Here is a 22869-nt window from a genome sequence, read left to right as displayed (position 1 = left end):
AATGGTAGAGTGTTTGTCTGGCATGCATGAAGCCCTGGGTTCAATTCCTCAGTACCCACATAAACAGAAAAAGCCGCAAGTGGCACTGTGGCTCAAATGGTAGAGTGCTAGCCTTAAGCAAAAAGAAGCTCAGGGACAGTGCCCAGGCCCTGAGTTCAAGCCCCAGGACTGGCAAAAATAAAAATAAAAATAAATTGTATAAGCAAAAACTTAGGAGGAGGGGTATCAAAATCAATGATTTACAGAAGAGAAAAAACTTGACTACCACACTACCATAGTATACCTCCAGGCAAGAATCAAGACCCAAAATAAAGATTTAATAGCAGAACCACACATCAGAGGCAGAGGAAGCAAAGCAGCACCAAGTAGTCTCCAATCAGATGCACTCACAGAAAAACTTTGATATATGATAATAGAATATCTCACATTTACATAGCACCCTCAGTTATGACAGACTTGCAATCAAAGGATGGTTTCTTAGTTGAGTTTTTTTTATCATTTATTAAAATGTAAATTGGTCCTTTAGGGCTGTCTTCTTGTATTTGAGCATTCATCGCAGGCTGCATTACACTACAACTTATTATAAAACTAGCTACCTGCAACAAAGGGCTAGCTTTTATTTTTATTTCCCTAGGACCCAATAAATCTCTCTCCACATATATCCTAGTTGTTCACCTTATTATCTTCTACACTGTCCACAACAATTCCATGAATTGAAGTAAGTAGATAATATTCTTGTTTTATAAAGGAAGAAACTAAGATTATAAACTGGTTAAATTACATGTAAAGATTAACCCAGCTAGTATCTCAGAACCTCAGACTTCAAAACTAGTAATGCTCTTTTGAATATATTACAGTGATTAGAAGATGTCAGAAGTGGGAATTCCTATAAGAATTTAGGATGTAATCAAGTAATCACAAGTAAGTAATATTCTGTAAAGAAACCACTTACATATTAGAAAGGACCAGTAAAAGAATTATTAGATTTATAATCCTGAGTATTCCATTTCTTTTTCCTACCCCATTGAGATTAGGGAGAAGCCAGATATATTTAACATCTACTAATCTAGGAATATGAATTCAAATCAATAATGCCATGATAGCTAATTACTCACTGACTATTCCCCCAACCATGGCCAAGACATTTAAAATTTAAAAATCACAAAAAATGAAAAAGGACACAGTTAAGTTCAAAAGCAAGATAAGATCTTCAATAACCAATAAAAATAAAACAACACAGAAATGCTTTTTGTTACAGTTTTACTGTCAGTACTGTGGGCTTGAACATAGGGCCTCACATTCTTTGCTTTTCATTCATAATTGGTGCTCTACTACTCTAGTCACATTTTGAGGCCCAGAAATAGTTTTGAAAAAAAGGAGATCTGACTGCCACATGCCAGTGACTTACTGTCTGTAATCCTAGCTACTTGGCTCAAAACCAGACTGGGTAGAAAATTCTGTGAGAATCCATCTCCAAAAAAACAGCAAAAAAGCATCAGTAAGGTGCGTCCCAGGGTGGCGCGGCCACACCAGGGAGATGGGCTTGTGGTGCACAGGCCTGGAAAACCCCAAATCTTGAAATTTACCAATCCTTCCTGCAGTCCAGCTCCAGGCCTCACACCTTTCATGGCAGGTTTTAATTCCCACTATGGCCATCATTCAGTTTCAGCTATTTAAAGTTTGTACTGCTTAGCAACAGTATTCTCATCCCTAAAGAGATTAAATATGCAGGTCTGGCAGAGGAAGAAAATTAAGTGGAGACCAAATAACTTTGCCAACTACAGTTGATTATTCTTCTGTTCCAAAACAGACAGATGTGGAGAAGTGCACTTTCTGGGATGAAGATGCACTCACAAGTGTAAAGATTGAAGGAGGGAATGGCAATGTGTCATCACAACAAAATGCTTTGGACCGACTGGAACCTAACTATTTTAAGGACACGACACCAACTATAAGGAAATTTCAGAAAATTGTTATTAAGAAGAGAGAACCGTTAAATTTTGGCATCCTGGATGGTAGCACAGATTTCTCCAGTAGATTAGCAGCTATACAAGATATGCCTTGTACTCATCAATCACCTGAATTAGGTGACTTAGACACTTGGCAAGAAAATACTAATGCATGAGAAGAGGAAGAAGGTACAGCCTGGCAAGCAGAAGTTCTGAGGCAACAGAAAATATCAGACAGAGAAAAGAGAGCAGTAGAACAACAGAGGAAGAAAATGGAAAAAGAAGCACAGAGGCTAATGAAGGAACAGAATAAATTGGTGTGAAACTTTCATAACAAATCCTCTTCAAATGTCATAGTGCCAGTCGGAGAAATGTGAGCTCCACAACCCACACAACATTTGTATGGATTTAAGAGTATTTATGGAAGCCAGGCGCTGGTGGCTCACGCCTGTAATCCTAGCTACTCAGGAGGCTGAGATCTGAGGATCGCGGTTCAAAGCCAGCCCGAGCAGGAGAGACTGTGAGACTCCTATCTCCAATAAACCACCAGAAAACCGGAAGTGGCGCTGTAGCTCAAGTGGTAGAGCGCTCGCCTTGAGCTGAAGAGCTGAGGGACAGCTCCCAGGCCCAGAGTTCAAGCCCCACGACCGACCAAAAAAAAAAAAAAAAAAAGAGTATTTATGGAATACAAATACACTGCTTGATTTTAATGAATTCATCAGGCCATTCAGAAGACCAATATTCTCCCAAAGTACTTGGAACTCTTAGTGACTGAGATTCTAAAGGACAGAAGAGATGTATGCAACTATTTTCTTCAACATTCTCCAGACATTCAACAATTGTTTGCTGTAGAAAAGTTATTATAAATGGAATATACCAGTATCTCTCAAGGTAATGTTTCTAGCTAAATAATTTTATGGTGGAAAAGAACTCTGCTATTATGTTTCCCCTCAATGTGTATAATTATAAAATAAGTAATTCTAATACTTTGTTTCCATGATCACCTGACCTAAATTAGACAGACTATAGGAAGGGCTTTCACTTCTTTTTTTTTGTTGTTGTAAGAAGCTGATGTTGCCATACGTTTTCTCTAGTGAGAACTGGTATTGTTTTATATATCATTAAGGGATTTGATTATTTGGGTTCTTAAGATGACATTAAATGCAATAATTTTATTCACCAAATATCTTTACATCATTTTCCTTTCAATGATGTGATATTATACATATTTGTAATTTATATTGCATGTATAAACATTGAAAATCAACCAAAAATAAAAACAGCAAAAAGCTGAGGCATGGCTCAAGTTGTAGAGTGCCACTGAGCAAGCATGCTAAACAAATATGAGGACTGAGTTCAAATCGTGGAACTGGCAAAAAAAGAAAAGAAAACAGCTATACACTCAAGCCTACTGATTATAGATCTGAAACAGAAATGGCATAGTTCAGTGCTATTTGATCCATTGACTTCAAGCAATGAACTGGTTCAATGATGAAACACAGAGACCAAGCTTTACCTAGGCCCTTTAGCAAACTGCCTGGTTAAGTAGTATGCCCATTAACATAACTGAGTCAAAGTACATAACGGCTCTGAGGAAGGATCTGCCATACTACAATATAACTAGTAACAGAATTACTCAATTGTGGATACCAAGGGTTAGGGAGAGGGTAACAAAATGAAAGGTAACTGAATACTGAAAGGCAGAGAGGTAAAAGCAGTGAGGAAGTAAAGGAGAAAAATGGCACCCCAATCCCCAAACACATACACAAGAAAACCAAACAACTCTCATTAGACATAAGACAACAAAATCTTTATACTCAAAATAATACAGACGTGCTGAGGATATAGCTCAGTGGCAGAGTGCTTGTTTTAGCAGACATAAGGCCTAGAATCAATCTTCAGCACCGAAAACAAAATAATATGGAGAAATTTAATGCTAAAACTTATCTCCCTATAAGTTTTATCAGTAAGCAGAATTTTAATTTATTCAATTTAAAATAAACTTTAAAGGAATAAACTACAAAAAGTTTTTAAAAATTCACATAGATTAATGTTTAAGGAGATAAACATCAGCCAGGTGCCAGAGGCTCCAGCATGTAATCCTAGCTACTCAGGAAGCTGAGATCTGAGGATCATGGTTCAGAGTCAGCCGGGGCAGGAAAGTCAGGAAAGTCGGTGAGATTCTTATCTCCAATAAACCACTCAGAAAACCGGAAGTGGTGCTGTGGCTCAAGTGGTAGAGCACTAGCCTTGAGCTGAAGAGCTGAAGGATAGCATCCAAGCCCAGAGTTCAAGACCCACAACAGACAAAAAAAAGAAGATAAACATCAGCAAAATTTCAACTGAAAATTACAAGGAAATATAAACAAAAACAAGGATAGGTTAATAATAAAGAAAAATAATTAGGAAACTTTTAAGTAATTTTTTATTTTAATGAAAGTCACTGAACTTAAAAATCAATGCATGAAATAACCTTTGTAGATGAAGCTAAAAAGAGGATCTTGAATTAGATGATAATCCTGACACTTTGTTCAAAAACTGTAACTGGCTTATGTCTATAATCCTAGCTGCTCAGAAGGCTGAGATCTGAGGATTATAAACCTAAGAGAATATAATCCCCAATTAACCAGAAAAAGTTGGAACTGGAAATGTGGTTCAAGTATTTGAATGCCAACTTTAAGCAAAAAAACCTGAGCAAGAGCCTGAGGCCATGTTGAAGCCCTAGTACAGCACAAATACATGCATGTGTACACATGTGCGCATGCACATGCACACACATCTCCCTCAGCACATAGACTAAGGCAAAAATACTTAAAACAAGAGCTAAAAGACATGGGAAGGAGATTGAAGGTTTATATGCTCCTGTAATATCAATTTGATAAGAGCAAACTAGAAGAAATGATGAAGAAACTAATTACTATAAAGTTCTGATAACATAAGAATCTTCAGATTAAATAATAAAACTGGACAATTGAAATCAGTATCAAAAAACAATATTTTTAGATGGGTGCCAATGTCTCACACCTGTAATCCTAGCTACTCAGGATTCTAAGATCTAAGAATTGCTATTCAAAACTGGGAGACAAAACTGGGAGACTATATCTAAAATTACCCAGGGGTAAAGAAAAACAACTAAACTTGTGGCTCAAGTGGTAGAGCACTAGCCTTAAACTTTAGATGCAAAGTTCAAGCCCCAGCATGAGCAGAAACAACCAACAATTTTTCCAATTTCTTTTTGTGATTTTTTCCTCATAAATTTCTTCCCTTCACAACATCCTGAGGGTATACTAAATTTATGCATTCTTATAAAATTAAGGTGAAGAACTCCGGTTTGGTTATTATAAATGACATGGATGTACAAGTATCTCCACTATAATATTCCTTTAGATATATGATTTTAAGAAGTACAGGAATAAATGTTTGCATGATTTCCAAAAGAATACAAACAAACAGCTTAATTAAATAGGAAAAAGACAGTATAAGATATGAAACACGGATTCAATGAAGATATAGAAATCCTAAAAAAAAAAAATTCAATCTTAAACAGTAAATTAAACAACTATATGATTTTACACATGATTTTAACAGCTTTCCTCCAATTAGAATTTAAAACACAATATTAAAATCACTTGAATACTCTGTGTGTGTGTGTGTGTGTGTGTGTGTGTGTGTGTGTGTGTAAAACAAGCACTTGAAAAGTTTACCTATAAACTTTTTAAAGAATTAAGCTAGAAAAAATAAAATTATAGGGTAAGACTAGTTATAAAACAATATCCTTAATTGTAAAACTGTGTTTTATTTTTCTATTAATCATTATAACTAAAGATAGTATCTAAAATTCAATGAGTTTCTAGTATTTACAGACAAGGTCTAATATACTAAGACTCACTATAAGGAGAGACAGCTCTACCTGAAAGAGATCAAACTCTGAATATCAAGTCCCAATGGCATTTGTTTACAAGCTACATTGTTTTTCTTTAAACTACAAATCCCCTGCATGATGTCTACTAGTCTTGCCCATTCCTTGCTTTACAGATTTCATTGCTCATCTAGATCTCAAGGTAACAAAATCACATAAAAAATTAATTCTATTCTCCAATATTCAGTCTCTCATAAATTCACCCTGAATACCTTTTGGTGTTCTCTTTCATTAAAATTTTATGGCCCAAACAACTTATATGCCAAGAGAACGTGTACCTTTTCTTGATTCTGCATCTTTCAAAATGTTTCTATTCTGAATGGAAGTCTCACTTCAACTGTTCATCAAAGTTCAAAATCTTTCAAGCCTTACCCAATCACAGTTCCTTTATTCCTTTATTTATATAATGATGAAAGTTTGATTTTATGAGCCAGGCACCAATGACTCATGCCTGTAATCCTATCTGCTCCAGGCAAAAATTCCTTTCTCTATATGCTTCATAGCTGGGGCTACTTGCAACATGAAGCCCAGGTGCTCCTTGAAGTGGGGTTCAAAACCCCACTAGTGCCATCACATGCCAAAGAGCCAGGAGTAACCATTGGTATCCCCAGAAGAGATGGATACTGAGGTACAGGAACCTGATCAAAGCCCACTATCACAATCCCACTGGCCAGGACTGCAGGATCCTGGGACAAATGACCTGAGATCCCTGATGGCAGACATTCCTGAGCATCCACCTCTTGTTTGGGTAGTCAACATCAGGCATGATCAGGGAGCTGGCAGTGGATTTAAAAAGCTTCTAATGCAATGTGCCTACAATGCCTGTCTTTGGCACCTGAGAACCCTGACATGTTTGCTTAGACTTCCCATGATACTCTGAGTGCATGGTGTCACAGTAGCTCCTAACCTTTTGGTAGAATGCAATGGCAGGAATTTTATCTTCAAAGAGATCTGTGCAAATTTCTTAATCTGAATAAAAGTGTCTGTGGTTACAAAAACTAAGTGGAATTTCTCTTGAGAATGAAGAACAGAGTTACAATTTTCTTACCCTATGAAGCTGGTCCTTAGCAGCTGTAGTCTAATTCTTACAAAAATGGGTTCACTCTCTCTTTTTCTGCCAGTAGTGTAAAACTCCCTGAGTCCCACAAACTTGGACACCACAGGTTATAAAAATAACTCCCTAAATCAATTTCTTTCAATTAACTATGTATTTACAAAGGATAATTCTCTGTAGGACAGTAGGAGAGGGCTAGAAAGAATTTATACATCTAAGAGAGCTGCATATGGTTGTACACATCCAGACACTGAGACAGGTAAGTCTTTTAAAAAGGCTGGGAAGGTGGCTCAGTGGTAGAGCGCTTGCCTTGCATGCATGAGGCCCTGGGTTCGATTCCTCAGCACCACATAAGCAAAAAGAAAAAAGCCAGAAGTGGCCCTGTGGCTCAAGTGGTAGAGTGCTAGCCTTGAGCTAAAGAGCTGAGGGACAGCACCCAGGCCCAGAGTTCAGGCCCCACGACCAGACTCAAAAAAAAAAAAAAAAAGATAAGTACAATGCATCTTGATCAATATCCTCCATCTTTCCTATCCCATCCATAACTCAAGTTACATGGTTCCAGTTCTATTTTCATGTATGAACACTGAAGATGACTGTATTCACCTATATTCCTTCTCTCTATTCACCTACTCCCCCTCCCCTTTAGACAAAATATGTTTCAGCTTCTTGGTATTCATTTTGTTAAAGGTGTTTATTAGTTGTTCGCAGGAGTTACAACCACTAGAATTGTCCACTGAGGATAACACCATTTAATCAATTTATTTGTGTATATATTCATAACCTATACATTTTCATATATTTATAATTTAGATATAACTTCCACATATGTCAAGTGCACTGTTTGTCTCGATGACCTCATTCACTTCACTTAATATAATTTTTTTTCTAGGTCCATTCATTTCCCGGCAAATGATAATAGTCCGTAGACTCTCTTTTCAGTTTAATGACCGTCACTTGCAATACAGAAACTTTTTAGCTTGATGCATCCTTTTTGTTGATTATCTCTGTAATTTGCTGATTCTCTGGAACTCTATTTAGGAAGTTCTTGCAGATACTGTTAAGTTCTAATGTTTTTCCTATTCCTATCTGCAGTAGCTTCAAGGTTTTAGGTCTTATATTGAGATCTTTTATTCATTTTGAATAGATATTAATACAAAGTGATAGAGATACAGTTCCATTCTTCTACATGTGGATGTGTTTTTCCAACATCATTGGTTGAAGAGACTTTTTCCAACATATATTTTTGGCTCTCTTAACAAATGTCAGATTTCTTTAAGTATGTGGTTTGTTTCTGGATTTCCTAGTCTGTTCCATTGGTCTTCAGGTCTGCTTTTGTGCCAGTACAAAAAATGTTTTTGTAACTTTACCTCTGTAATAAATTTTGAAGTCTGGAATTGTTATACCTCCAACACTGCTTTTTTTTTTACCCAGGTTTACGTTGGTTATCTGGGGCCTTTTGTGATCCCATATGAATTTGTGAATTGTTTTCTGTATTATGTGACAGGAGAATTTAAGTTTGTGAGAGTCATTTGTTACACTTCAAGACAGTGTAGATAGATAGACATAGATAGACAGACAGACAGACAGCCCATTGCTCTGGGTTGCAACTTCCTAATTCATACATTGAAATTCTAATCCCAATGTGACTGTATTTGTAGATAGGGCTTTAGAAAGTAATGAAGGTTAAATGAAATCATAAGGTTGAAGTATTAATCTGATAGAGCTGATATCTGTGTAAGAAGAGAAAGAGAGATCAGAATCCAGTTCAATTCAATTCAAAATACCTCTCTCCCCCCTTCTTCCCTTTCACCTTCTGACATTTGATGAAATAGGCAGCAGTAATCTAAAAGCCAGGAAGAGTGTCCTTACCACATATGCAAAAAAGGGGAAAAGAAGAGTCAGGAAAAATAATCCCATACACAAAAGCCTCAAATACCTACCTACCTACCTACCTACCTACCTACCTACCTATATACATACATACATACATACATACATACACACACATACATAATGTACCTTCACATAACTTTACTATAAAAGATTAAAACTCAATGATAATTACAAAGCACTAAACAAATACAGTGCAGAAGATGGAAAGACTTCTTGAAGATGGGAAGACCTCTCACATTCATAGGTCAAAAGAATTAATATTGTCAAAATGGCCAAGTTAACAAATATGATCTCCACATTCAATGTAATCTCTATCAAAATTTCGTTGACATTCTTCACAGAAACAGAATAATCCTAAAATATGGAAACACAAAAAAAAAACAAAAGGTTGCCAAGATTAGGAAAGTAATAATGCTAGAGTTATGACTAAATGTGCCTTCAAAATACTACAAAATCGTGGTACAGACACATAGACCAATGGAAAGAAGATCAAAAAATAAGCACAGGTAGGTTCTAACACCTGATTTTTGACAAAGCTGCCAAAAACATACTTTGGGAAAAAAAGAAAAGTGATGCTGGAAAAACTAAGTATTCCAGAGTAGAAGACTAAATACATAAATAAACTCAAAACAGATCAAATATCTTGAAGCTACTAGAAAAAAACACACGAGAAAGACCTAAAAATATAGGCATAGGAAAGACTTTGCTGAATAGGACTCTAATAGCTCAGGAAGAAGGAACAAGAATTGACTAATTGACAATTACAATTAAATAAAATTTAAAAGCTTACGTACAAAAAGCTTATTGACAAATTGACAAATATAATTAAATAAATTTATAAGCTTATGTACAAAACAATAAAGGCCTACAGAATGGGAGAAAATCTTTTGCCTTCTAAGACTATCATCCATGACAAATAAAAATATAACACTAGGGGCTGGGAAGGTGGCTCAGTGGTAGAGTGCTTGCCTTGTATGCATGAGGCCCTGGGTTCAATTCCTCAGACAGAAGTGACACTGTGGCTCAAGTGGTAGAACACTAGCCTTGAGCTGAAGAGCAAAGGGACAGTGCCCAGGCCCAGAGTTCAGGCCCCATGACTGACAATAAAAATAAATAAATAAAATAATCCTATTACAAATTACTAAGTAGATTTTTCTATGTACTCCTATTTTTCAACAGCTTAAGTATATCAAGCCAAGAAAGGAAACTGCTGTTATCAAAACTACTTGATTTGGGTTTGTTTTGGGATTTGGGATTTTTTAAAAAAAATTTTGTTGGTTATGGGGCTTGAATTCAGGTCCTGAGCATTGTCTCTGAGCTTTTTCATTCAAGGCTAGCACTCTACCACTTTGAGCCACAGTGCCACTTCAGTTTTCTGATGGTTAATTGGAGGTAAGAATCTCACAGATCAGATGGGGAAAAATGGGGAGAAAATAAGGGAAGGGATGACACAGTTCAAAAAGAAATGTACTCAGTCCCTGATCTATGTTACTGTAACCCTTCTGTTCATCACTGTACAATAAAAATAAAATAATTAGTTAATTAACAATTTTATGAAAAAGAGCTTCATGGACATTCCTGTCCAGGGCAGCTTTGAACAGCAATCCTCAAATCTCAGCTTGTTGAGCAGCTAAGATTACAGGTATGAGTCACCAGAGTCCAGCTACATTTGACTGTTAAGTAATACAATTAGTATAGTCTTTAAACACATATAAATGTCAAGAAAACATTAACAATTAAGTAATGGAGTGTAGCCTATACCAGCACTAATATGACAAGTTTATATACGTACACTTCCCCAAAAAGGATTACCACTCATTTTCTGTAAAGTCAATACTGTGAGCTCCAATAAAATGAAATAAAAAAAAAAAAAAAAAAACAAAGCTCATGGAGTATTTGGTGAATCATGTTCCATAGCAAATAACTACTTTTGATATTAAAAAAAAAGTTGTACAAGAATTAGAAAAGGACACAAATTCTTATCTCAGAGAATAAAGTAATGTTCATACAGACTGCAAAACAAGTTATCTGATTATAGACTTAAAAACAATATTATACAGTCAAACAAAATGTGCCAAATATAGTATCCATGAAGAGTGGAAGGGGAGAAAAACTATCAAGCTAAAATCAGAAACAAATACCTGAATAAACAGCTGATATCATTATTTCAGCCTGCTATTGCTTGTTAAAGTATTTAAAAAGTAAACGGAATCAGTAGTTACTGAGTGTATGAACATCCAATTATTGCACAGAAACCATGTCCCATTGATTTAACAATGGAAATCTTATAAGCTAATTGTTACATAGATTACAAAAGTATTTTAAGTAGATACAAATTTTCTAAAACCAAAAATTTGTATTTTTTGGAATGACAGGTAATTTATCACCAAACTTTAGATATCAACAAATCAAAATTACTTATACTTTAATAAAAAATTCAGAAAAATAAAAAATGTTCCTTTCTAAATATATGACCTTGTGGATAATAAAGTATTTTCCTTAGAAAAACATTATTAAATTTGATTAGTTTTACAAGTCAAGGTTCTATTTTTAAAATACAATGGAAAAAGTAAAAAGGTCATATATCTACTACTTTATCAAGAGTAAGGTATTTAAATCTCAATTATTATCTAGTCCACGGGGATTTCAAAATACTATCATAACTATATTCTCACTAGCCTTATGGTACTTAAAGTAAGCACAAAGCAATGAAACTTAAGGTTTTATTTTATTTTATTTTTTTTATTGTAAAGCTACTATACAGAGGGTTACAGTTACATGAGTGAGGTTATGAGTACACTTCCTCTTGAACATTGTTACCCCCTCCATTGTTTTCCCCATACCATCCCCTCCCTCCCTCCCTTCCCCGAGGTTCTTTTTTTTTTTTTGATTGTGATTAAATGATTACATAATTTCAAAATCACAAGTTCATTCTAACTTCCCTGGAGCAAATTGTCTACCACAGTCTGTAATATATAACAGTGTTCACATGTTATATACCATATTTGTGATCAGCAGCATGGGGATATTTAGTAGTAGTTCAACCAGATGAGTGGGAGTTCTTTGTTTCTTAAGTCCTGTTAGTTTAGTCGTTTCACCTAACCTTTTGGATTTAGCATCCACTTATCAGGGAGACCATGTACCGTTTGTCTCTTCGTTCTTGGCTTACCTCGCTCAACATGATTCCTTCTAGCTCCATCCATTTCCCTGCAAATGCCATTATTTTGTCATTTCTAATGGCTGCATAATATTCCATTGTGTATAGATACCACAATTTTTGGATCCATTCATCTGTGGTGGGGCACCTAGGTTGTTTCCATATCCTAGCTATTGCGAACAGTGCTGCAATAAACATGGAGGTGCACGTGTCCTTGTATATTGGTTCCTGTTGTTCAGGGTAGATGCCTAGAAGTGGTATGACTGGGTCGTAAGGGAGGTCAATCTTTAGCTTTCTAAGGACCCTCCAGACTGCTTTCCAAAGTGGTTGTATAAGTGTACATTCCCACCAGCAGTGTAATAGGGTTCCTCTTTCTCCACATCCCCTCCAGCATTTGTCGTTGGCTGATTTGTGGATGTGGGACATTCTGACTGGAGTGAGGTGGTATCTCAGGGTTGTCTTTATTTGCATTTCCTTCACCACCAGGGATGATGAACATTTCCTCATGTGTTTCTTTGCCATTTTTATTTCTTCATTTGAGAAGTCCCTCTTTAGTTCCCTTGCCTATTTAGTAATTGGTTTGTTAGGTTTGGGAGGGATTAGTTTCTTGAGTTCCCTGTATATACAGGATGTTAACCCCTTGTCTGATATATTGCTGGTAAATATTTTTTCCCAATTAGTTGGTTGTCTTTCTAGCTTAGTTGCGATAGATTTAGCTGTGCAGAAGCTTTTTATTTTACGGTAGTCCCATTTGTCGAGTCTCTCTCCAACTTGTTGTGACCCTGGGACCCTGTTCAGGAAGTTCCTTCCTGTGCCTATTAGTTCAAGTGTCTCTCCTACTCTGTCCTGTAGTAGTTTCAGAGATTCAGGTTTAATGTTAAGGTCTTTAATCCATTTTGAGTTGATGATAGGCTGGGGTCCACTTTTAGTTTTCTGCATGTCGCTGCCCAGTTTTCCCAGCACCAGCGGTTGAAGAGGCTGTGTTTCTTCCATTGTATGTCTTTGGCTCCTTTGTCGAATATCAGCTGGCTGTAGGCCTGTGGATTTATATCTGGATCTTCTATTCTGTTCCATTGGTCTTCGGGTCTGTTTTTGTGCCAGTACCATGCTGTCTTTGTGATTATAGCTCTGTAGTAGAGTTTGAAGTTCGGCATGGATAGCCCTCCCATATTGTCTTTATCCCCTAGAATTGTTTTGGCTATTCTAGGTCTTTTGTTGTTCCATATAAATTTTTGGACTGTTTTCTGTATTTCAGTGATGTACGTCATTGGGATTTTAATAGGAATTGCATTGAATTTGTATATTAGTTTTGGAAGTATCACCATCTTTACTATATTAAGTCGGCCTATCCAGGAGCATGGGAGGTCTTTCCATTTCCTAGTGTCTTCTGCAATTTCTTTCTTTAACTTTTTATAGTTCTCATTAAATAGTTCTTTTACATCTTTGGTTAGGTTAATTCCTAAATATTTTATTTTTTGGGAGGTTATTGTGAATGGGGTTGCTCCCTTTATTTCCCTCTCTTCCTGTGCGTTATCAGTGTATAGGAAGGCAACTGATTTTTGTGGGTTTATTTTGTATCCTGCTATTTTGCCGAAGTGACTTATGATTTCTAAAAGTTTGGGGATGGAGTTTTTGGGATCGTGGAGGTATAGTATCATGTCGTCTGCAAAAAGGGATAGTTTCACTTCTTCTTTCCCTATGCGGATCCCTTTAATGTCTTTTTCTTGCCTTATTGCCCTGGCTAAGGGTTCTAGGACTATGTTGAAGAGGAGTGGAGACAGTGGACATCCTTGCCTTGTTCCTGTTTTTAGGAGGATTGGTTGTAGCTTTTCCCCATTAAGTATAATATTGGCTATTGGTCTGTCATAAATGGCTTTTATTGTTTTTAGAAATGTTCCTTCTATTCCTATTTTCTCCAGAGCTTTTAGCATGAATGAATGTTGAATTTTATCAAAGGCCTTTTCTGCATCTGTGGCGATAATCATGTGATTCTTGACTTTGGCTCTGTTGATATGCTGGATTACATTTATTGACTTACGTATGTTAAACCATCCCTGTGTCTCTGGGATGAAGCCTACCTGATCATAGTGTATTATTTTTTTTATGTGTTTCTGGATTCTGTTAGCTAGAATCTTGTTCAGGATCTTTGCATCTGTGTTCATCAAGGAGATTGGCCTGTAATTCTCCTTTTTGGTTGGGTCTTTGCCTGGTTTGGGGATGAGTGTGATATTGGCTTCGTAGAATGAGTTTGGGATAGCTCCCTCCTTCTCTGTTTCTCTGAAGAGCTTGAGGAGTATGGGTATTAGTTCTTCTTTAAAGGTCTTATAGAATTCTGCTGTGAATTCATCTGGTCCTGGGCTTTTTTTTGTTGGAAGACTTTTGATAGCTTCCTGTATCTCATTATAGGATATTGGCTTATTTAATTGGTTAACTTCTTCTTTGCTCAGTTTGGGTAACTTGTATTTCTCTAAAAATGCATCCATTTCCGCCAGATTTTCTTCCTTTAGAGAGTATAGCTTTTGAAAGTAGTCTGTTAGAATTGTTTGGATATCTTGGGTACGAGTTGTGATGTTTCCCGTGGCATCCCTAATCCTATTAATATGGGTTTCCTCTCTTCTTTTTTTAATTAATCTTGCCAACGGGCCATCAATTTTGTTTATTTTTTCAAAGAACCAGCTTTTTGTTTGGTTTATTTTGGTTATGGTTTTCTGATTTTCTAATTGGTTAATCTCTGCTCTCAATTTGGTTATCTGGCTTCGTCTAGTAGCTTTAGGTCCCATTTTTTCTTGTTTTTCTAGCTGTTTTAGTTGCAACATGAGATTATTTACTTGGTCTGTCTCCATTCTCTTGATGTGGGCACTGAGGGCAATAAATTTGCCCCTCAGGACTGCTTTTGCTGTGTCCCACAAGTTTCTTTGTGAGGTGTTTTCATTTTCATTGAGTTGTAGGAAATGCTTTATTTCTTCTCTGATCTCTTCTGTTACCCAGGACTTGTTAAGGAGTGTGCTGTTCAATTTCCATGTATTAGAGAAATTTCTGCAGTATGCTTTGTTATTGAGAGCTAGCTCGATTCCACTGTGGTCAGATAGGATACAGGGGATTATGTCGATCCCTTTGTATTTGCTTAAGTTCCTTGCATGAACTATGATATGGTCTATTTTGGAGAAAGTTCCATGAGCTGCTGAGAAGAATGTGTACTGTGTTGTTTTAGGGTGAAATACTCGGTAGATGTCAGTTAATTCCGCTTGAAGTATGGCCTCACTTAATTCGGTAGCTTCTTTGCCAATCCTCTGGTTGGTAGACCTGTCCTTTGGTGAGAGTGGCGTGTTAAAGTCTCCTAGTATTATCGTATTGGGATCTATTTTATTCTGTAAGTTTGAGAGCATTTGTTTAACATATCTGGGTGCACCGATATTTGGGGCATATAAGTTGATGATGGTTATATCCTCCTCTTGGATTGTTCCCTTTATTAATATGTAGTGTCCGTCCTTGTCTTTCTGTACTGATTTTAATGAAAAGTTTATTTTGTCAGATATCAGGATAGCTACACCTGCTTTCTTATTGGGGGAATTTGATTGGTAGATCCTTTTCCACCCCTTCACTCTGAGTTTGTTTGTATGTTTGGCTGAGAGGTGGGTCTCCTGAAGGCAACAGATGGATGGGTCTTGTTTTCTGATCCAGTCCTCAGTTCGTTTTCTTTTAATTGGCGAATTCAGCCCATTTATATTAAGAGAAAGTATAGAGAGATGCATTGTTGTCCCTGCCATTCCGTTTTCCTAAGTTTTTCTTCTTTCCTTTCCTCCTGTGCTTGCTCAGTTAGACTTTGAGTAATGCCTGTTTGGGGCAGGTCCCAGTTCCTGGTTGCTTTCTTCAGGTTGTGTCCCCCCTCTTAGAATTCTTTGTAATGCTGGCTTAATGTTTATGTATTCATTTAGTTTTTCTTTGCTATTAAAAGTTTTCAGTTCTCCATCGAATGTGAATGCTAGCTTTGCCGGGTATATCAGTCTGGGTTGGCAGTTATTGGCTCTCAGGGCTCGTATGGTGCTTTCCCAGGCTTTTCTTGCATTCATTGTTTGTGTGGAGAGATCTGCAGTGATTCTAATTTTTTTCCCGTTGTAGTATAGCTCCTTCTTCATTTTTGCTGCATGCAGGATTGTTTCCTTATTATTCAGATCCATCATTTTTACTATAATGTGCCTAGAAGTGTTTCTCCTGGGATCTTGCTTGTTGGGTGTTCGATATGCTTTTGTGATGTAGTTAAGATGGTCGTTTTTGAGGTGGGGAAAATTTTCATTGACTATCTTGTTAAATAGGTGTTGCATTCCCTTGCTCTGGAATTCCTCACCTTCGTCCACTCCAATTATGCGAAGGTTAAATTTTTTAGCATTATCTGCTTGCTCTTGAATTTCCCTTTGGTTTAATTTGAGTGATTTTTCCATATCTGTCACTTTTTGGTCCAGTTGGTGTATTCTGTCTTCTGTATCTGACACTCTACCTTCCATTTCATTCACTCTGTTGACCGTGGCTTCTATTGTGGTTTGCATGGTGGAAATGGATCCCTTTATGGATTCAATGTTGGTTCTCTCAATGAGGTGAGATCAGTATGCATTACCTTTAATTTGGCGTTTATCTCACTTCTTACTGAGGTTTGTGCCGCTTCTATTTTTGCATCCAACTTTTGTTTGATGTCCTGTATATCTTTTGATAGTTCATCCTTGTGCTCTTTCAATTTCTGATCCATTTCTCGCTTTATTTCTTGAGTCATTGCCTCCAGCAACCCTTGGATGTAGTTTTTGTCTTCCATTCCTGCTTTGCTCCCACTGGGGCTCTCCCCTGCGTGGCTGCTGGCTTTTGAGGTGAGCTTGCTGTCCTGGGTAGTGGTAAACCTTGTGATTTTTCTCTGTGATTTTCGCATGGGGGTTCAGGAGACTGCTCTTCAATCTTGTTTTGGTGTGTCTGTCTTTGCTTGGTTGCTGATTCTGTATTGGTAGAGAGAGTCTGTGCCTGATCTGGATTCTGTTGGGAGCCTATTTCCAGCTGCTATTCTGACTTACTTAGGATTCTCAGCTCTCTGCTGTAGCAATTCCCGCCTTTGGAAGGGTTGAGCAGCCTAGACTGCTTGTGTTTGCTCCTGCGGGTGCTCTTGGGAAGATCAGATGCTCTGGATGCACTCTCCCAAATACTGGAGTCTGCTATGGGCTCCTGATGTGTTTTTGTTTGTTTGTTTTGGGCTGGTTGTGGGCTTGAACTCTAGGTTTGGGTGCTGTCCCTCAGCTCTTCAGCTCAAGGCTGGCACCCTACCATTTGAGCCACAGCCCCACTTCTGACCCTTTTTGCTTTGTTCAGGCGCCAGTCCCCGGGCCTGGTTCCGGCCCCAGCCTGGAGCGCGCTCGTTAGGCCTGTGCTAATGTGTATACCACCTAGGTTATGCAGCCTGGAGGACACAATTCAAATTTCTTCTACTGTTGGTAGTCTTGACCCAGGGGCGCTGTTCCTGGCTTGGGCATTTAAGCTCCCTTCCAGGGGCGCTCTTGCTCTGGCCTGGCCAGCAGAGTGTGCTCCACCGGCTGGTGGAGCTCTCGAACAGATCCCAGTTTTAGTGGATCCTGTGGTCTGGGTGTTGGGGTAGGGAGTCTAGGTCAGGGTTTGGGGATTCCCTCCAGCTCTGGTCTCCCTTGAGGGATTCACTGTCCCCTGTTGGGTACTCACCCTGTAGGTCGTCAGTTGTTGTTGCAATCCGAGTTCAGTTGGGGTGGTTGCAGGCTGGTTTGGGTGGCCCCCCGCCGGGTAGTTGCGATGGCGATTGGGCGGGTGGTCTGCGGACAGGTCCCTTTGTTGCGCTGCTGGTGCCAGGCGGCTTTGGCGGGATGGAGCCTCTCCGCTCTGGTGGAGAGTGAGGGGTGGGGGGGGGATCTTCGTGGAGACTCCCGGCTGGTAGGTTTCTCTGTTCCTGGCGATCCGCTGTTCTGCAATCCGGTACCTGGTGATCTGCAAGCAGCCCCCTGTGTCTCTGTGGCTCCGGCAGCCCCCGCCGGGCCGGCTGGCCGGCGGCTTGGCGCACTGCCGCGCGGCCAGTAAAGGTTGGGGGAGGGGTCTTCGCTCTTCTCTGTTCTGAAATTCTTCTTTTCCTCTCTTTCTTTTTTTGTTATTTTCCACCTCTGGTTTTTCTCTGAGTGTTCATCTTTTTGTTGTTGTCGGTCTCTTGGGGAGATTAAGAGTTGGAACTCGAACTCTCTTTTTGGTTGGAGAGAGCTGTGTCGAAACTTAAGGTTTTAAACTACCCATACACCCTCAAAAAAGAGATGAGTTTAAGTATTAAGTTTCTGTTAGAATCAAAAAGGCAGCTTGGCAGTAACATCATTGATAGTAATGTTAAAATCTTCTTGTCATGAGGATCATTTATTTTTTTCTCATCGGGTTTACAAGACCAAATATTTGCTTTCCATCATGTACATTATGTACATGATCCACTTTTATCTGACATTACTAATGGCAGAATTAAGTGAAATGGAGAAAAAAACTATATCTATATAAAAGAAGCTAATGGTACAAACCAGTTCATTTATAGCATATAGTCACTAGCTCCCTCTAGAACCTGTTATTCTGAGTGCTATGGCCAGAATAGTTCTAAATTCATGTGTTGAAATGTAATATCAAAGTAGGAGCATTAAGAGGAGGAGGGTCTGATGTAGATCCACTAAAGTGTTTTAGTAGAAGTTACATAATTGAGGGACACAGCCCCGCCATCTGTGAAAGCCCCATTACTTGAGCACCCAAGTGTAAATACAACTTGCATTGGAGCTGTGTTATGGTTAAGTATGGTTTGCTATTTGGCTGGACTGAGAGCTCTGGGCCAGGTCCTTCAGGTAACTCCATTCACCATCATCCTCTCTACTACCCTGGTTGTTTTAGCTACTGGGCAGTGTCTGAAAATGTTCAGACTGCAGGCAAAATATCAAGCTTCTTAGATAGCCCCTCCCACACAAATACTGCACAACTCCTAGATACCCCCTCCCTCCCACTCAAATACTGCTTGTTTTTTCACTCTGTGATGAATTTGGGCAACAACACTTGGTTTAGATGTTTGCTTCTCCTGGTGGTATATACTGCTGGGGCCTGTGGAGTAAGTGGGAACCTGACTGGCATAGGCCGCAAGTCTCACTGGGTCCAGCAGCAGCTCATGGTGCTGCACACAAAAAAAAGGAAAATCCGGGGGGGGGGGGGGGGGGGGGATGGGAAGGGGAATCAAAGGAGGAGACTACAATGCTTGATAAGAAATGTACTCATTATCTTGCCCATGTAATTGTAACCCCTCTGTACAGTATTTTCACAATAAAAAAGTAAAGATCTGGAAAAAAAAAAAAAAAAAAAAAAGGAAAATCCTAAAGTGGTTCAAGCCTATAATCCTAGCTACCTAGAAGGCAGAAACTGGGTAACTGAGGTTCAAGGCTAACCCATGTAAAACAAAGCTCATGAGATTCCATCTCAACCAATAGCTGGACAAGGAGACATGTACCTGTTATACCAACTGCAGGGCAAGCACAGTGCCTGGTGCAGTAGTGAATACCTTTTATCTCCAACAATTTATGGGAGCATAAGTAGGAAAATCTAATCCCAGCCTGGGCTGGGTTTAAAATAAAAAATAAAAATAAAAATTGAGACTGTAGCCAGGTATTGGAGGCTCCATGCCTATAATTTTAGCAGGCTGAGATTTGAGGATTCAGATTCAGAGCTGGCCTACGCAGACAAATGACAAATCCACAAGAGTCACCAATTAACCAGCAAAAAGCAGTGATAAGAGTGCCAGAAGCAGGAAAAAAAGGCTGAGCAATAACCCTGAGTCAATAACCCTGAGTTCAAGTCTCAATACAGCAATGGGGGAAGGGGAGAGGAGAAGTGAGACCTGAAAATAACCAGTGCAAAAAAGGGGCTGAAGGCATTGCTCAAGTGATGTGGTAGTGCATGCCTGTTATCCCAGCGATGATGGGATGCCAAAAAATAGACAGATTCAAGTTCAGGCACATGTCCGCATAGGAAGTAAAAAGGGCTCCTAAGTGGAAAAAGTCTCTTAAAATAGTGAAAACAGATTTGTAAGCATGGCTGAGCAGAATTGCCTAGCATGCATGATGACTTGATTTCAAATCTTTGACCACCAATTAAAAAACAATGTATAAACTCCAAGAAATACAAACTAGGTTTTTTTTCTTTATTAAAAAAATATAAACTGCGGGCTGGGAAGGTGGCTCAGTGGTAGAGTGCTTGCCTTGCATGCCTAAGGCCCTGGATTGGATTCCTCAGCACCACATAAACAGAAAAAGCCGGAAGTGGCGCTATGGCTCAAGTGGTAGAGCGCTAGCCTTGAGCTGAAGAGCTGAGGGACAGCGTCCAGGCCCAGAAGGCTCAAGTGGTAGAGCGCTAGCCATAGCGCCACTTCCGGCTTTTTTCTTTTTGCTATGTGGTGCTGGGGAATGGAACCCAGTTCCTCAGGCATGCAAGGCAAGCGCTCTACCACTGAGCCACCTGCCCAGCCCCAAAACATTATTTCTATATCTGAGTCTCAAAATAGAATGATGAGCCAGGCACCAGTGGCTCATGCCTATAATCCTAGCTACTCAGGAGACTAGGTTCCATTCCTCAGCACAACATAAGGAGAAAAAAGCCCGAAGTGGCACTGTGGTTCAAATGGTAGAGTGTCAGCCTTAAGTTGAAGAGGTAAGGGACAGCGCCCAGGCCCAGAGTTCAGCCCCCACTACTGACAAAACGGCGAGGGGGGAGGAGAGGGGAAGGGGGAGGAGGAGGAGGAGGAGGAGGAGGAGGAGGAGGTAGGAACCCTCAAAGGCTGGCCTCCTCTAAGACTTTCAAAATAGTAATTTTTAGTAATGCATTAGAATATCTGTTCGGACACCAAAATTTCTGCCAGATTGTTCAGAAGCCACTAAATTAGACATATATGCAAACTGCATTTTTGTTCAAAATTCTAAAAATATAGAAATGCAAATATATTTATCAATAAACTTTATAATATTATATAGAAAATTCATCACATATTTTAAAACAACAACCAAAAAACTAACTTTTAAAAAATATCAAGAATTCTCTTTCATGAGATTTACTAAACAACATCCATTTGTTCCAATGTTTCAAGTTTAACTCACACAACTAGCAGCTTGATTTGGCAGCCTCAATGCATAAAACAAATAATTCATATAAGTGTGACAAAATTATTTTTAGTTCACATGCTTCTTGGATTGATCCCACAAATGATTCTACTTTATGCTACTCCTGGGACCTCATTCAAACATAAATCCATTTGTTAGCCATTGTGAGGGCTAGAGAAGTACTTGGTATAAGCATTATCATTTCTGAATCCAACTTATACATCTTATTTGAGCAGATATAGAGAATACAACAATTAAAAATCATCATTGTTTCTAAATAAAGTCAAGGAAATATGATAGTATTATTCAAATTGAATAACACAATGAAATAACTTTCTAATGATTAACAAAGAACATATAACCTGATAAGTTTAATAACTAAATTGATCTTTGATAAAACAATGTTTAGAATGGTCACCTAAAACATCTTGTCAAATGCCAACAGTGCTTACATGTACCTTGATTATAAAGCATGAAACATTTTATTTTTAATGAGGGAGAAATATATCTAAAATTAGAACTTGACAAAAACATCTGAATCGATTGTTTCTCCAACTACTTCCAAACAAAATATTTCAAATTCCACACAAGATTCTGCAAACCCATGAGTACAAGCTCTAATCTTGACACTGAATTTGGATCACCTCCATGGAGGAAATCCATGAACCAGATGTGAATTTGTTCTTCCAGATGCATTTTAGAAATATGAGAAAAAATAAAACATTTCTACACTGCCTTTACTGAAGCAACTTAAAAATATACTATTAGCAATAACAAAAAGGAAATCCTGTAAATCTTGAGTCTTACACTATCCTAAGGCATCACTTATTAAATGAATCAAACTACATATATAGTTGCTACATTACCAATGAACATTAAAATAAGTGATATATCAGAATCAATTTAACACATCAATCTATTCCAGTGTTCAGCAGCTGTTCTAATGACAACAAGTTGCTTAGAGTGATTTTTATCTTTGTAGTATATAAAAATTAGAGAAAAACCTTCAGTTTTACCTAAAATGTCATAACTTCAAGATCACAAAAGCCAACCTCCATCATATTAAGAATTTAACCAAGCAAACAAAAATGGTTCTTTTGATCCATATGTTTCATTTGTACTTTATCACAGGGCTTTCATCTATTTTAGCACTTAAATACTAGGGAAAATCAAATCAGGAAAATGGACGACCCTCTTAAGATGTTTAATTTTATCCAGAAGAGAAATGTGCACAGTATTTATAGTTGTGAACAAGTCTAACTTTCGTATTTTATATAATTACTTAATACACTAAGAATAGCATAATGAATCACTGCAAATTACAGATGTATAAATACATACACATACAAGAACATTAAACTAACTTAATTTTTGCACAATGAATATTTTTAAAAAGAAGAATCAAGCCAGGCACAGTGGCAATATGCCTATAAATGGCTCAAGTGGTAGAGTGCTAGCAAATGCAAGACCCTGAGTTCAAAAAGGAGGGAGTTTGATTCCAGTAGCCTACATCTTGTACATACATTTTTCTAATTTGGGGAGGGGAAGGGAAATAACAAAATGCTGAAATAAGAATACAGGTTGACCCATTGTAACAATGAGATGTACAAGACACTATGTTGAAAATGAACTTTACAGCTGGGGGGAGATGGGGGGAAGAAGTTGGGGAGATATGGAGGGAAGGGATAGTAGGGGAAAAACAAAGGAGGGGGTAACAATGCTGGATGGGAAATGTACTC

General features: G+C 38.2%; 1 protein-coding gene and 1 pseudogene across 3 annotated transcripts in view; one reads left to right on the top strand and one right to left on the bottom strand.

The window, feature by feature from the left end:
- Sbf2 (SET binding factor 2) overlaps positions 1–22869 on the bottom strand; it is a 306050-nt gene that overhangs the window by 191485 nt on the left and 91696 nt on the right. The gene's annotated exons all lie outside the window — the stretch shown is intronic.
- On the top strand, positions 1649–2272 carry LOC122117863 (annotated as a pseudogene).

The sequence above is a fragment of the Dipodomys spectabilis genome, unplaced genomic scaffold (genome assembly GCF_019054845.1).
Source record: "Dipodomys spectabilis isolate Male_0828 unplaced genomic scaffold, ASM1905484v1 ptg000145l, whole genome shotgun sequence".
In the NCBI taxonomy this organism is placed as follows: Eukaryota; Metazoa; Chordata; class Mammalia; order Rodentia; family Heteromyidae; genus Dipodomys; species Dipodomys spectabilis.
The sequence above is the reverse complement of the archived record's forward strand: the minus strand, read 5'-3'. Positions and strand labels throughout refer to the sequence as shown.